Raw genomic sequence first — 17,060 nt, forward strand, 5'->3', positions numbered from 1 at the left:
AGCCCGCAGGTCGGGACCTGGGAGTCTTGGACCTAGCACAAATTTCACAAGCGGCGACGTAGGCCTTAATGTCTTTAAGCAACCTAGACCACCAATAGGTTCTAGAAATGAGGTGCTTGGTACCCAGGATGCCTGGATGGCCAGATAGTGCGAAGTCATGATTCTCCCTGAGCAACCTTAGCCGAATTGCAGGGGAACAAATAGTTTGTTCTCAGGAAGGTTCTGGGGAGCAGAAGCTTGATCAGCCGCAATTTTGGAGTCTAAGTCTGAATCCACAGAGGATATGATTATACCTGGGGGCAAAATACAAGCGGGATCCTCCTCAGGAGGAGGGCTGGCCATGAGGCTACGCGACAGAGCATCAGCTTTAATATTTTTTGACCCAGCCCTATAGGTAACCACAAAGTTGAATCTCGTAAAAAAACAACGCCCATCGAGCTTGTCTCGGGTTTAGCCTCCGGGCAGACTCTAGGAAAACCAGATTCTTGTGGTCAGTAAGGACCGTTACCTGGTGCCTAGCCCCCTCCAGGAAGTGGCGCCACTCTTCAAAGGCCCATTTAATGTCTAAGTGTAAAGGATTTGCCAGACACAGCATTTGTATCAATGCCCATGGGTAATCATCCTGCGTCTGTGCCTAGGTCTTCTAGAGTGACTCGTTCTGCTACCACTCAGGCTGGTAGTCTGAGGAGTGGGAGAACCTATCACAGCCTTGCCAGACGGTCCTAGCTACCGCCCTTTGTCTACTTATACCTTCACTTGCTGCTTGTCCTTTGCCTGTGATTCTCTTCCTTCCTGGCTCTGCTGTTCCTGCTTTTCCTATTGACCTCTGCTTCATATTGACCCTGGCTTTACTGACTACTCTCCTGCTCTGCGTTTGGCACCACGTACACTCCTGGTTTGACTCGGCTCGTTCACTACTCTTGTTGCTCACGGTGTTGCCGTGGGCAACTGCCCCATTACCCTTAGCTTCTGTGTACCCTTGTCTGTTTGTCTGTTGTGCACATATTGAGCTTAGGGACCGTCGCCCAGATGTAAGCCATCGCCTAGGACGGGCCGTGCAAGTAGGCAGGGACTGAGTTTCGGGTAGATTAGGGCTCACCTGTCCGTCTCCCTACCCCGTTTCATTACACTATGGCACCTGATAGCTCTTCTACTTGATAGGAGACAGCGGCTTAGCAGACAGTATCACATATAATATGCTTAGACACAAAGGCTTAGCAGACAGTATCACACATGCTAGGCCCAATTAGAAGGTTAATTGTGAAAACATTTCTTATGGTGTTTTTCGATAAAGGTCACTTGAACTGGTATCATTTAAACAGTTAACCGATGAATGGCGCTGTTTATGTGGAATTTACCCTGCGGCCTAATGTACCATATAATGTTTTTAAATTTTTTTTTTAAAAACCTACATTTTGTGGGCTGAATTGAAAAAAAACCTGTAATTCCGCCATTTCTGTTTTGATTTTACAGTGTTCATCGGGCGGCATGAATTGCATGATAACTTGATTCTGCGGGTCGTTACGATTATGGCGATACCAAATTTATATAGTTTTATTTTTTACTTAATAATTTGTTTTTGTGACGCTGCATTCGAAGATGAACTGCATAGTTTTTCAATGCAACAGCACTTCATAGGGCGGGAAGGGGTTAAAACCCACTCTCTGAAGCCCCCCTTCAAGATACATTTCAACTAATCTGGTCCCCATAGCAGAAATATGTCTTTCCATCTGGCACCTCCAGCAGACTCCTTTCAGTCTAGTTTGATTTCTTTTACCTCAGAGTTCCTCTTTTTACCTTTTTTTAATTTCTTTTCTCCCCCTTTTTTTTTTCTATTTCTAACAGGGGCTGTGCAGGATTAGAAAAATATGGCTGCTTTCTTCCAAGAACAGCACCACACCTATCCACAGGTTGTATCTGGTATTGCAGGTTAGCTCCATTGAAGTGAATGGTAATGAGCTGTAGTACCACACACAACCTATGGACAGGTGTGGTGCTGGTTTTTGGAGAAAGCAGACAAGTTATCTTATCCTGGACAACCCTTTGTCATGGATTGTTCTTGTGCGGAGATGCTCCCTGCATTATCCCTTTTCCTTTATGGCCGCTGATATGTTCTATTCAGCTTTATGGCCTCTGTGGTAAGTACACTGTCAGTCATTAAAGGGTTAACACTTCAGACCACTGTGGGTGACGTCACAATGTATGAGTTGTGCAGTGTTAATAAACTCCTGTAGTAATGATGATGAATGCGCTGATGTCATAAATACAAATGTTTATGACATAAAGAAGATTCCATATTAGAAGGTTTTACTGCCACATTCAGCGCCATATTGGATGGGACTGAGGACCTTGAGCTTGACTTCTCCACCAATACCGACCTGATGTAATTTGGAGGTTCTAGCAGGGAAACCCTTCACCCAAGACCACTTCTTCATCACAGTGATGCAATCCTCTTCATACGGGTTGTCTGTAATAGAGGGGGGTTTCCAGCAGGAGATCCCCCCCTATTAGCCAGAGCGGAGACAGGTGATACAAGGAGGCATCTGGAGGACCCCTCTGGAGGACCCGTCTCAACCGAGCATCGCCCATTCATTTTAATGGGTGCCCAGGAAGAGAGACATCCGCCTAGCCAACCAGATCAGCCGATTTATGTGTTTTATGTCGTTCGTTCGTTCATTGTATTGTCTTTCCTTGAAAATCTGAGAAAATGTACAAATTCTGTTACAAATGATATTTTGGCACCTTCTAAGCCCAGAGGAAGGGCAATCCTCCAGCCATGGTTTCCCTAGAGGTTTCCCCCACAGGGGGTTTTTCCTTTCCTGCGTGCTGGAGGGTGACTCTTCGTGAGTCGGAGGTTTGCCATTTTGGGTTTGGTCATATAATATAATAAAAGTGTTGACCATTTAACACCCAATTATAATGTTTTGTGTCTTTATTTTGCATGACTTGGGGTAAGTCGAGTGATGTATGTGTATGCAAATTACACTTACCTTTATATCTGGTCCCCATTCATAACCCACACCTTTCTCTCAAGAAGACTCGACTCCGAGGGTTTGGATAAAGTGGCCACAGCAGCCATTTTATTAAGAAATAAATATAAAAGTTAGTTAACTCAATTAGCCATAAATAAATAATATCCATATTATTTATTAACAAAAACAATAATAAATCAATAATGCACGAACCATAAATTATAACCCAAACACGTCAGACACCACTGACAAACAAACATTAACACATAGACTAGGAGAAGTCCTTGGAGCTATCATTAACTTTTTATGTTACCGGCTATCTGCCCCACCATTTTACCCCCAGCTGTAAAAACCCGGCTCAGAAGCACCAATATTCCTGGCCGATGCCGTAAGGTAACTGCCACCTCTCCCAAGGGATAACACCCTAAGGAAACCACAATATCCAACCGCCAGACAGTGTCCTTTCATCTTTAGAACCCAGGGGGATCCATAGCCACGATGCATCCCCCCCATAATTATTTGTCTAACTCCAAGGACTCCCCAGCCACAGCGTACAGGCCTTGACCCCCTCAAGCCTGAGAGTTCCGCCCCAACAAAGTAGCCCTCTCAATGCCATCCTGCAAGCCCAAGCACCACAAATCTGTTCCCACACCATTCAGGTGAACACCATCTGCACTCCAATACGCTCCAACTCCAGCTTCCAAGCCCCAGTGCCGAACACATATGCCACCATTCCGCGCAACAAATGCAGACACCGCCCTGTTAACTTTTATCCTGTCTTTGTTGATCCGCTCCACCGACCGTGCCAAACGCCAGGATTTTCTAGGCACAATATCCGACCACACCGTGATCAAGTTCGGGTACAACGACCACAGGTGCAACAGATCGTGTTTTATGTCCCGAACCAATTCACGGAACGGGCGGGCCCCAAGATCGTTGCGCACAAGAAATTGTCTAAATAATGAATGATCGAATCCACCCCCGCCACAGATTTGACCACACATTCCAAAAATGAGTTAAACGCCTCAAAGTACGCACAAGAAATGGAACAACCCATGGGGAGACACCAATCCACATAAAAACTGCCCCCCAAAAACACCCCAGTAAACGCTGATTATCCACATGCACCGGCAACAGCCGAAAAGCCGCCTCGACATCCGTCTTGGCCATTAACGCCCCCCTACTATGGAAACGCACCCACTGCACCGCCGCGTCGAATGATGTATACACGACCGAGCAAAGATCCCGATCTATCCCGTCATTAACCGACAAGCCCTTAGGATAAGACAAATGGTGAATCAAATGGTATTTGTTTGCCTCCTTCTTCGGGACAACCCCCAGCGGGGAGATGACCAAACCCGCGATGGGGAGAGAACTAAAGGGCCCCGCCATGCGCCCCAAATCCACGTCTTTTGCCAATTTCTCCCTAACCACGTCAGGATGCTGGTAAGCTGACTTCAGATTTTTTATGGAAAAGGGGAACCTGTGAGGAGGGGAGGGGATACAAAAACCCACATTAAAACCATCAAACAACAACTGCGTGTTGGCCCTGTCCGGATAACTATTTAGAAAACTGACCATCCTTTCCTTCTTCACTGGCATCACCACCATGACTGGCATTAAACCCCCCTCCCCCACCTCGTTTTCCCTTGCGCAAGCATTTAGATGCCCCGTGGGACGCACCATTGCATTGAGAACAAAGGTGCTTCAACTTGCAACCTGTACCGAATTTACACTGCCCCTCATTGTATTGCCAGCACAGCCCGAGCTTTGCATTGCCCCCTGAGCTGGATTGACCAGATTGGCCTGCTGCCCCCCCCCGCTCCCGGGAAAGGACTGGCCCGGTCGAACCGGAGCCGTTACCCATAACCAGTGTGCAATATCCTTGTGGTCCCACCTAATATTGGGCCGAACTGCCTTCCGTTGTCTAAACTGCTTAACGTAGACAAGCTACCCCCCATATACCCTATGGGCTTCCCTGATGGCATCCATATAGCAAAACAGGGGGGAGCAATGTTCCGGAGCCTTTTCACCAATAATACTGGCCAAAATGGCGAACGCTTGCAACCAGTTAACAAATGTCTTAAGGATAAGGCGGTAACTACGCTTTTCCTCCTCCTCCTTCTTACTCTCATCTCGCTTCCCCTTCTCCAGATTAAATTTTTCCAGGGGCAACAATGAAAAAATTTCTACGTACTCGTCCTTCCAATTTTTTTCCCGAACTTCCTGCTTCAAGTGTGCCCCCAAAGGTCCTTCAAAACACACATAAACCTCCCCCCTGGCTATATCGTCCAATCGAACACCATCAACCGCCGCCGCCGAGTCGGTCTGAACAGACACCGCCACCGATTCTGTATTTGCTCCTACACTCGCAGCGACTGCCGCCAGGGCATTAAACCCTACCCCACCAGCCCCCACCCACGCCGCCACAGGAGACCGTGAAGGGGCGACCCCCGTCCCGTCGAGCCGGCCTAACAATTCCTTGATGCAACCGACCAACTCTCGCAGACTATCCCCCCCACCCCCAACATTCACAAACCTAGACCCCACATCACATATCCGCTCCCCAACCGTGGAACCCTCCCCCGACACAGGAGACAAGTATAGCAGGAAAAGGTAAAGACGGTGAAAACGACTCACCGAGATGCACAGGCGCTGTGGACCCATCAGCTGGACCGTCCTGTCCACGAAGCTCATCCTCAAGGTCTTCGGCAGATCTGGTCCCCGATCCATGGCGTGCTCAACGGCTGGAACCGAGGTGGGGGAGGGGTGTGCTCCCAGGCTCTCTCTCTGGCAGTTGACCGGCACCGGAGGGCCGGCTACTCGCCGCCCGGAAGTCTCCCTCGAAACGGACGACCTAGGCCTGCGGCCCAATGCATGTCCCTTGCTTCCTCCAGATCGCTGTGGAGCTCCACCCCCAGCCGGCACATCACCAGGGGCAGCCGTCCAAACCATGGAAGCCGGCGTAGAACTGGCGAGTGGAGGGGTGACCGGAAGTAGGGGCCACACCCCCCCACCTCCGCTGAACTCCGCCGTGAAGCGGTAATTCCTCCCGACCCTGGCACCGGCTGCAGTATCAGTGTTGCCAGACGCTCGAGCCGGAGGGTCCCTCACAGGGCTCCCTCTGCGGCGCCGGGTCCGAGGAGCCACGTCGGGGCTCAGCCTTTCTGGAGGACGCGAGCGCCGGGCCCGGCGCGGGGGAGAGACAGCCAAAGGTACCGGAGCGTTGGCCACCGCTGCAGCTTGTTCCTCCAACCAGGCGGGGCCGAATGCAGCAGCCGCCGCCCGCATCTGCTCAATGAACTGCTGCGCTGACATGAGGTAAGATGGCCGCCGGATGGGAGATGCGTGGATGGATGTCTTACTCCGTGCACTGCTCCCGACCAAAAGACCGGGAAGTCAGCGTACTTCCGGCTAACCCTCACCGAATCCCCTCCCTCTCCTAGACCCACACCCTCCACTAACCCTCCCCTTTGGCTGTGACACGATCCTCCCTCCTATCCCCGTCATGTCTGGCCTACCCTCGACTGTGGCAGGGTCCGTCCGGCCTGTGCTTTCTTTGGTTTGGTGCTTGGGATTTTGGGTCTATCACATATCACAAAATCATAAGGCCGGACATCTACTTCCCACACTGACATAGAATGGAGACAACAAGCGTTGCAGCACAATTAAGTGTACACATCCTTACATTAAGATATTGTATTACGGTCTGCAGCCTTTGGGGGGAATATATTAACCTTTCTACAACAGTTTACTAGCGTAGAAAATTCACAAAATGCGCAAATGTCAGAATTTTGGGGGCAAAAAATGAGCAGGGCTTAGCAGAATTGGCCAACAATTTAACTGTAATTTACGCCAGTAACTGATGTAAATTATAGCAGAAATCTATATGTATAATGCGGCCCAGATTTATCTCTGGGGGCGTAACAAGGCAAAGTTCCGTGCCAGACCCATACCTCCCCCCAATCAGACTGTATGCCCCCCCAATCAGACAATAAAATACATTTTAAAAATGTACTTACCTCACCACTCCGATACTCCCTCCCGGATTCCCTCAGGCTCTTACAGCAGGCCGCAGCATGTAGAGAGTACTGATGACAGGCCGCGTTGCAGCTAAAAGATGCGACACATTTATTAACAGTTGTTCGCCTGTTAATAAATGTGTTGCATCTTACTCCAGCAAACTGTTTAATAGGACTGGTGTAAGAAACGCCAGTATTAAAGGGAATGTGTCACTAGAAATTTTTATATTTTTTTCAGTTAAACAGTTAGTATATAAATGATTACACATTGTTTTAATTATTTTCATTTTTTCACAAGTCAGGAAATATTATAAATTCGATTCTAATTTATAACATTTCAATGTGCTGGTCACTAGAGGAAGCAATTCCCAAAATTGCAGCATTGGCATGTGGTAAAGCAACATCATTGCCTTATGCTGAAAATTTGTAGTAGACACACTCGCTCTAGTGTCCTCACAGAATCCACCCTCCTTTATCCTAGCTAGGGCCAGTAGAAAGGAGGGTGTTGAATGTTCAAAACTCCTACACTGTGTGCCGCCATTTTATGAGCGAATGCACAGTGTAGGAGGATTAGAGACAGTGCTCAGCAGACAGTATAACACTAACATACACACACATCACATACACAAACATAACTTACCTGCTCCGGCCGCTGCTGCCACCTCCGCCCTGCCGCTCCTAGTCCTTGCGTCTGCGCTGCCTTCAACATATGGCCGGAAGCCGCGACCGGAAGTCGTCATCTTACTATCCGACCGTGGCTTCCGGTCCACATGAAAATGGCGCCGGATGTCGTTCTACCAAAGACCTTCCTTTTGGTCTGTGTGGGAGTGGCGCATGCGCCATTCCCACACAGACGGCATACGCTATAGTGAATGGACAGATACAGAGATGAAAAAAAAAATGGCAGCCCCCATAGATAAGTAAAAGAAAGAAAAAAGTACAACACAAAAACACAAATAAATACAATTTATTTTAATGACATACTAAAAGCAATATTATATATTAAAAAAAAAAATTCCGTGACACCTTCCCTTTAAAATGGGTTTTCCACGTTCTGACAACTGATCACCTATCCACTGGATAGGTCAACAGTATATGATCGGTGCGTGTCCGACACCTGGACCCCGCACCGTTCCGGCACTCCAGCTGCCTCCGTGCACCGGACAACACTGCCGGAAGCAGATGGCTCCGGTCAAAGAATAGAGGCCGAACTGCAGTTCTGCCGAACGGCCGCTATGCAGTGATTGGAGCCATCTGCTTCCGGCAGTGTTGTCCAGTGCCCGGAGGCCATTGGACTGGCAGATCGGTGCGGGGTCTGGTGTAGTAACGATTGTTTGCCCCCATACATTAACGATGATTGCTCCTTGTGACACGCTGTATCGACGATTGGCGCTGGTTTTCATGGTCAGTATCGGGACGTCTAAAAGGACCTTTATTTTCTCAGACACCACCATAACTAGGCATTGGAACCAACCCTTCCACCTTAGCGGGTAAAGATTAACCATCTAAAAGGTTCACTATATACACATAAGGGCTAAAGGTGAAAACACAGAGGTGCTCACCATATATCCAGTGTATAACTGTGTCCTCCAAATCTTACGGAGCAGGAGTTGTTCTAGATTCCTGTTTATATCCCAGACACGTTCATACCATTTTAGACAATGAATTTACATATCACAAACTTGTGGTGAAACCAAGCACCGCATGTAAAGAATCTTTAAAAAATCTGCTAGAAGAAGGAATTGGATTAGGAGTATTAGCCAAGAAAAAGGCAGAATACTTACTGATAGAATTCCCTATTGTTCCCATATTCCATGGGATGCCAAAAATCCATAATTTTCAATGGTCTTGAAACTTGGGTTATCTGTGATGTAGTTGGCTAGTACTCCTGCAAACAGGCCTGCCATCAGGGTAGTACCGCTGGTACTACTGTCAGGGGCCTGGCCACAAAAGTAAAATAAAGTGGGCAGCCGCCGCTCATCAAGGTTAGAGATGAGCGAAACGGGACAACCGAACCCGGTTTCGGTCCGAACATAGGGAAAAGTTCGGTTTGCAGCGAATCCGAACTTCACCGGGTTCGGCCGAACACGTTTTGACCGAACCCGGTCAAAAATATTATACTAATCGGCAGCCACTTGTCTCTATCAATCACTGATAGAGAAAAGAGGCTGCTGATTAAAAATAAAATAAAAAGCATTTCATACGTACCCGGTCGTTGTCTTGGTGTCGAGTCCCTCTTCTTCCTCCAGTCCGACCTTCTTTTCTGACGCGGCAGCCTGTGATTTGCTGCAGAGGCCGGTGCAGCCTGTGATTGGCTGCAGAGGCCGCGGCAGCCTGTGATTGGCTGCAGCGGTCACATGGGCTGTAACGTCATCCAGGAATGTCGGGCCGGATGTCGAGAGGGACGCGTCACCAAGGCAACGGCCGGGAGACCGGACTGGAGGAAGCAGGGAGTTCCCGGTAAGTATGAACGTCTTTTTTTTTTACAGGTTGCTCTATATTCTGATCGGAATTCACTGTCCAGGGTGCTGAAACAGTTACTGCCGATCAGTTAACTCTTTCAGCAACCTGGACAGTGACTATTTACTGACGTCGCCTTGCAACGCTGCCGTAATGACGGGTGCACACATGTAGCCACCCGTCATTACGGGGCCTCATGCACACGACCGTAAATACACCCGTTATTACGGGTCGTAATTACAACCCGAAATAGCGGGCCCATAGACTTCTGTTAGCCACGGGTACCTTCCCGTTTTCTCACGGGAAGGTGCCTGTGCCGTTAAAAAGATAGAACATGTTCTATTTCTTTATTTTACGGGCCGTGCTCCTATACTTTATAATGGGAGCACGGCTCGGAAAAACTACCGGCTACCCGTGGCCGGCCGTGCCCGGCCGTGCTCATCTCCTGAAATACTCTGTGCTGCCTTAAACTCTGTGGATTTCTAAATGCTGCTGGGGAACCCGATCGATCCACTATACAAGGCTGCGCTATACAAGAAACAGGATCCTGACCTGTCCACAGAGTTTAAGGCAGCACAGAGTATTTCAGGAGATGAGCGTGCGGATCTTGTGCGGGGTGGTGACTTGCCAATCATGTGAAGGTGTTATTGAGGACAGGAGTGGAAGAGAGGTAACAGACTGAGAGCTACGTAATGGTAATAGCAGAGTTCACAGCAGCACTGAATCTGTGCGCTCCTCTCCTGAAATATTCTGTGCTGCTGTGAACTCTGCTCTTACCATTACGTAGCTCTCAAGTCTGTTACCTCTCCTCCACTCCTGTCCTCTATAACACCTTCACATGATTGGCAAGTCACCACCCCGCACAATATCTGCACGCTCATCTCCTGAAATACTCTGTGCTACCTTAAACTCTGTGGACAGGTCAGGATCCTGTTTCTTTTAAATGCTGCTGGGGAACCCGCACGATCCACTATATAAGGCTGCGCCTCCATCCTCTTCTGCCCCAGTCACTTATTCCCAAGCACTGTAGCGCAGCCTTATATAGTGGATTGAGCGGGTTCCCCAGCAGCATTTAAAAGAAACAGTTTAATATTTTTTTTTATGTTGCCCCTCTGCTCCCACCTTCCCACCTGTCTCTCTCCCCTTTCCCTCCCCAGACCCCAGTCAAGCGTCATATTCACTCTGGCCCAACTCCCGCCTCGGCCACTTTCCATTCTCTTAGCCTACTCCTACGCCTACATCCTGGTATAATAGTTAAAGAAAATTACCTTATGAGGTTTAGAGTTAGTTAGTTATATGTCGAAATTTTAATCTAAGGTTTGCACACCATGACGGTCGGTAGTCATGTAGACCGGACGCTTCCATGATTTGAATACGCTGTGACGTGGCACATTGGGTCACGGGAACGTGGTGTAAAGGATTTGCCAGACACAGCTTCTGTGTCTACCTCCGTCGTTAATCAGTCTGCACCTGCTCCTAGGTCTGATAGAGTGACTCGATCTGCTACCACTAGGGGTGGTAGGCTCAGGAGTGGGAGAACCAATCACAGCCTGGCCAGATGGTTCTAGCTCCCACCCTCGATCTATTTATACCTTCATTTCCTGCTTGTCTTTGCCTGTGATTATTTCCTGTTTCCTGGCTCTGCTGCTCCTGCTATTATTATTGACCTTGCTACATTTTGACCCTGGCTTTACTGACTACGCTCCTGCTCTCAGTCATTACATAATCACAGGCCCATATGCCTTTTCTACCCTGGTCCCTGACACAACTATGGACCCCCTTGAGACCCTGGCTCAGCAAAGGCAGGGCCTCTCCCTACAGGTCCAAGCCCTGGCTCAGAGGGTCAACCAGCGTGATGCTACCCTGGTAGTGCCCCCCACCTCACCTCTTGAACCCCACCTCAAGTTGCCTGACCGGTTCTCAGGGGACCGGAAGACTTTTTTCTCCTTTCGGGAGAGTTGTAGGCACTATTTCCGTCTAAGGCCCCACTCCTCAGGTTCTGAGAGCCAGCGAGTGGGTATAATTATGTCCCGGCTCCAGGACGGGCCCCAAGAATGGGCCTTCTCCTTGGCTCCTGACGCCCCTGAACTTTCCTCTGTTGATCTATTTTTTCTGCTCTCGGGCTCATTTATGACGAGACTGACAAGACTGCCTTTGCCGAGAGTCAGCTGGTGACCTTACGTCAGTGTAAGAGACCCGTTGAGGAGTACTGTTCTGACTTTAGGAAGTGGTGTGTAGCTTCTCGGTGGAATGACCCTGCCTTGAGGTGCCAGTTTAGATTGGGTCTGTCGAACGCCCTGTAAGACTTGTTAGTTAGCTATCCCTCTTCAGACTCTCTAGATAAGGTTATGGCTTTAGCGGTACATCTTGACCGACGTCTCAGGGAACGACGACTTGAACGTTTTTGTGCTTTCTCCTCTGGCTCCCCCATGATGGCTCCCGAGGTTCCGGTGCTTCGTTCTTCCACGGAAAACTCGGATGAACCAATGCAACTCGGGGCCTCCGTGTCTCCCCAACAACGTAGAGAGCTCTGCAGGAAGAATGGTCTCTGCTTCTACTGTGGGGATGACAAGCATCAAGTGAACAACTGTCCTAGGCGTAAGAATAAGCAGCCGGAAGAACTTCCGCGCCCAAATGACCATCGGGGAGGTCACTTGGGTGCACACGTATTTCCCGTAAATATGAAACCTAATAAGATCTTGCTTCCCTTTCAGGTCTCTTTTGAGGGTAGGTCTGCTACCGGCAGTGCCTTCGTGGATTCAGGGTCTTCTGCTAATATTATGTCTGTGGAATTGGCTATGTCTCTAGCTATGCCCTTAAAGGATCTGCCAGGCACAATTTCTGTGTATACGCCCATAGGTAATCAGTCTGCACCTGAGTCTATGTCTCTGAGACTGACTCCATCTTCCACCTCTCAGGATGGCAGGCTTAGGAGCGGGAGAGCCTATTGCAGCCTGGCCAGACAGAGCTAGCTCCCGCCCTCTTTCTATTTATACCTGCCTTTCCTGTTCCTCCTTTGCTTGTGATTCTTCTCGTGTGGTTTCCTGGCCCAGCTACAGCTTCTAACTATTTGATCCTGCTCCATACTGACCCTGGCTTACTGACTACTCTCCTGCTCTGCGTTTGGTACCTCGTTACCTCCTGGTTTGACTCGGCTCGTTCACCACTCTTGTTGCTCACGGTCTTGCCGTGGGCAACTGCCCCATTTCCCTTAGCTTTATGTACCCTTGTCTGTTTGTCTCGTGCACTTACTGAGCATAGGGACCGCCGCCCAGTTGTACCCCGTCGCCTAGAGTGGGTCGTTGCAAGTAGGCAGGGACAGAGTGGCGGGTAGATTTTCCCTACCACCATCATTACAATGCCATTGATTGATTTGCCTAAACCTGTCCTTGTAGTGGGTATCGACTCCACTCCACTTGCTAATGGTTATTTTACGCAGCATACCCCTGTTTTTGAACTCATTGTTGGCTCCATGCATTTGGAGCAGTGCTCTATACTGGTGATGCAGGGATTATCGTCCGATTTGGTTATTGACCTTCCCTGGTTGCAGATGCATAATCCCACGTTTTATCTGGAAAATTGGGGATCTTACCAAATGGGGTAATGAATGCATGATGTCATGTTTTTCTGTTAATTTTATTTCTCTCCTTGAGGAGGTGAACACTCTACCTGAGTTTATTCAGGACTTCACTGATGTTTTTTCTAAAAAGGCCTCTGAAGTGTTACCTCCTCATAGAGAATATGATTGCGCAATCGATTTGGTACCAGGAGCTAAGCTCCCTAAGGGTAGGATATTTAATCTCTCTTGTCCCGAACGTGAAGCCATGAGGGAATATATCCAGGACAGCCTGGCCAAGGGTTACATTCGCCCCTCAACTTCTCCGGTAGGTGCTGGCTTCTTCTTCGTAGGGAAGAAGGATGGTGCTCTTAAGCCATGCATCGATTACCGAAACATTAATAAGGTCACTGTAAGGAACCAGTATCCCCTTCCTTTGATTCCTGATCTCTTCAATCAGGTTCAGGGGGCCCAATGATTCTCTAAGTTTGATCTTCGGGGGGCTTATAACCTTATCCGCATCAGAGAGGAGAATGAGTGGAAGACTGCGTTTAACATGCCCGAAGTTCATTTTGAATACCTCGTCATGCCCTTTGGGTTGTGTAATGCTCCCGCGGTCTTCCAGAATTTCATAAATGAGATTTTAAGAGACTACCTGGGGGTATTTCTTGTAGTGTACCTTGATGACATTCTTGTGTTTTCCAAGGACTGGTCCTCCCACATTGAGCATGTCAGGATGGTGCTCTAGGCCCTTGGAAAACAAACTGTTTGCTAAAACCGAAAAGTGTGTGTTTGGGGTGCAGGAGATACCATTTTTGGGTCAAATCCTCACTCCTCATGAAATCCGCATGGACCCTGCCAAGGTTCAGGCTGTGGCTGAATGGGTCCAACCTGCCTCCCTGAAGGTGTTACAGTGCTTCCTGGGGTTTGATAATTATTACAGGAGATTTATTGCTAACTTCTCGGTTATCGCTAAACCTCTTACGGATCTTACTCGCAAAGGTGCTGATCTCCTCCACTGGCCTCCGGAGGCGGTCCAGGCTTTTGAGGTCCTTAAGAAGTGCTTTATCTCGGCCCCAGTGCTGATTCAGCCTAACCGAATGGAGCCATTCATTGTGGAGGTTGACGCCTCCGAGGTGGGAGTGGGTGCTGTCCTGTCCCAGGGTACCAGGTCCCTCACCCATCTCCGTCCCTGTGCCTACTTCTCCAGGAAGTTCTCGCCCACTGAAAGTAACTATGACATTGGAAACCGCAAACTCTTAGCCATTAAATGGGCATTTGAAGAGTGGCGCCACTTCCTGGAGGGGGCTAGGCACCAGGTAACGGTCCTTACCAACCACAAGAATCTGGTTTTCCTAGAATCTGCCTTGAGGCTAAACCCGAGACAAGCTCGATGGGCGTTGCTTTTTACTAGATTCAACTTTTTGGTCACCTATAGGGCTGGGTCTAAAAATATTAAAGATGATGCACTGTCGCGTAGTTTCATGGCCAGCCCTCCTTCGGATGAAGATCATGCTTGTGTTTTGCCCCCAGGTATAATCATTTCCTCTGTTGATTCTGACTTAGTCTCCAAAATTTCGACTGATCAAGGTTCAGCTCCCAGGAACCTTCCTGAGAACAAGCTGTTTGTTCCCCTGCAATTCTGGCTAAGGGTACTCAGGGAAAATCATGACTCTGCACTATCTGGGCATCCAGGAATCCTGGGTACCAATCACCTCATTGCCAGAAACTATTGGTAGCCTGGGTTGCCTAAAGACGTTAAGGCTTGTGAAATTTGTGCTAGGTCCAAGACTCCCAGGTTCCGACCAGCGGGCTTACTATGTTATTTGCCCATTCCCCAGAGAACTTGGACCCATATCTCCATGGATTTTAGCACCGATCTGCCGCCATCTCAAGGCAAGTCGGTGGTGTGGGTTGTAGTAGACCGCTTCAGTAAGATGTGCCACTTTGTACAATTTGTTTCATTGTTTTGGAGAGCTTTCTGTAAAAAGTTGGAGATTGATCTGTCCTTCTCCTCGGCCTTCCATCCTGAAACTAATGGCCAAACCGAGAGGTCTAATCAATCTCTAGAACTATATTTAAGGTGTTTTTTCTCTGACTGTAAATATGATTGGGTCTCCTTAACCCCTTAATGACCGGGCATGTTTGTACCTTAATGACCAAGCCAGATTTGTCAAATCTGGTATGTCTGACTTTATCAGAGAATAACTCTGTGAAAGTTTTGAATATCCAAGTAATTCTGACATTGTTTTTTCGTCACATGTTGTACTTTATTTTAGTGGTAAAAGTAGACTGATACGATTTGCGGAAATTAATTAAAAAATAGAAAAATGGAAGAAATTTTGTAAAAATTACCATTTTCCCCTATTTTTAACTGCAATATGTCACATATGTACACACATACTGCACAATTTTTTAAATTAAATATATATTTCTATCTCTTTACTCCATTTTGGCAGCACTTTTGAAAAAATAAAATAAATTTTCAGCAATTTAGAGGACTTACAAATTGAATAATAATTTTATAAATTTTGAAGTACATTTTGTTTTCCTGCACCAAGCCAGGTTTTCAGAGGCTCATAGGTGTCAGAATGGTGGAAACCCCCACAAATGACCCCATTTAGAAAACTAGACCCCTTAAGGTATTTACCTAAGGGTATAGTAAGTATTTTGACCCCACAGTTTTTTGCTAAATTTAATACATAGCAGGTGAAGAATAAAATAATTTCACTTTTTTCATAAAAGTATTTGTTTGAAGACCGATTTCTTTGTGAAGCAACCATGAAAATGAAGAAACACACCCCAAAATCTATCACCCTCTTTCTCCTGTTTTCAAAAATACCCACATTGTGGCCCTAATGCATTGTTTGGACACACGGCAGGGCCCCAAAGGAAGGGAACACCCGGAGGCTTTCAGGACTCATATTTTGCTTGAAAATGTTTTAGGCCCCAATGTGCATTTGGAGAGGTTTTGAGCTGCCAGAACGATAGAAACTCCCCATAAACTACCCCATTTCGAAAACTAGACCCCTTAAGGTATTTATCTAGGGGTATAGTTAGCATTTTGACCACACAGGTTTTTCGCTAAATATATTGAAATTAGTCTGTAAGAATTAAAATGTACTTTTTTTCTGAAACAACATAGAAATTTTTATTATTTACAAGGAATAACGAAGAAAATGCACCCCAACATTTGTAAAGCAATGTCTCCCGATTACGACAATACCCCATATGTGGTAATAAACTGCTGTTTGGACCCACAGCAGGGCTCAGAAGGGAAGGAGCGCCATTTGGATTTATGATTTTGCTGGAATGGTTTTCGGTGCCATGTCGCATTTGCAATGCACTGGAGGGACCAAAACAGTGGAAACCCCCCAAAAGTGACCCCATTTTGGAAAAACCTTCAAGGAATTTTTCTAGGGGTATAGTGAGCATTTACACCCCACGGGTCTTTTGCAGAGTTTATTGGAATTAGGGCGCGAAAATTAATAACATGTTTTCCACTAAAATGTTGCATTTTCTCATTTTCACAAGGGATAAAGGAGGAAAAAAACAACCATTTTTTTATAAAGCAATTTCTCCCGAGTACGGAAATACCCAACATGTGGTCAAAAGTTTTTTCATTAGAAATGAATTAACCCTTTCAGGACTGATCCATTTTTTGCTTTCATATTTTAGATTTTCACTCCCCGCTTTCCAAGAGCCATAACTTTTTTATTTTTCCATCAATAGAGTGGTGTGAGGGCTTATTTGTTGCGGGACAATCTGTAGTTTTCATTGGTACCATTTTGGGGTACATGCGATTTTTTTTGATCACTTTTTATTCAATTTTTTTGCAATCCTGAGCAAAAAACAGGAATTCTGACACCGTTTTTTAGGGGTTTTTTTTGCGGCGCTCACCGTACGCTATAAATGACATTTTTACTTTATTCTGCGGGTTGGTACGATTACGGCGATACCAGATGTATATAGGTTTGGTCCTTTTTTTTAGCGTTTGCGCAATAAAATGACTTATTTATAAAAAAAAAATTTCTGTGTAACCATATTCTG

The sequence above is a fragment of the Rhinoderma darwinii genome (genome assembly GCF_050947455.1).
Source record: "Rhinoderma darwinii isolate aRhiDar2 chromosome 11 unlocalized genomic scaffold, aRhiDar2.hap1 SUPER_11_unloc_9, whole genome shotgun sequence".
Lineage (NCBI taxonomy): Eukaryota > Metazoa > Chordata > Amphibia > Anura > Rhinodermatidae > Rhinoderma > Rhinoderma darwinii.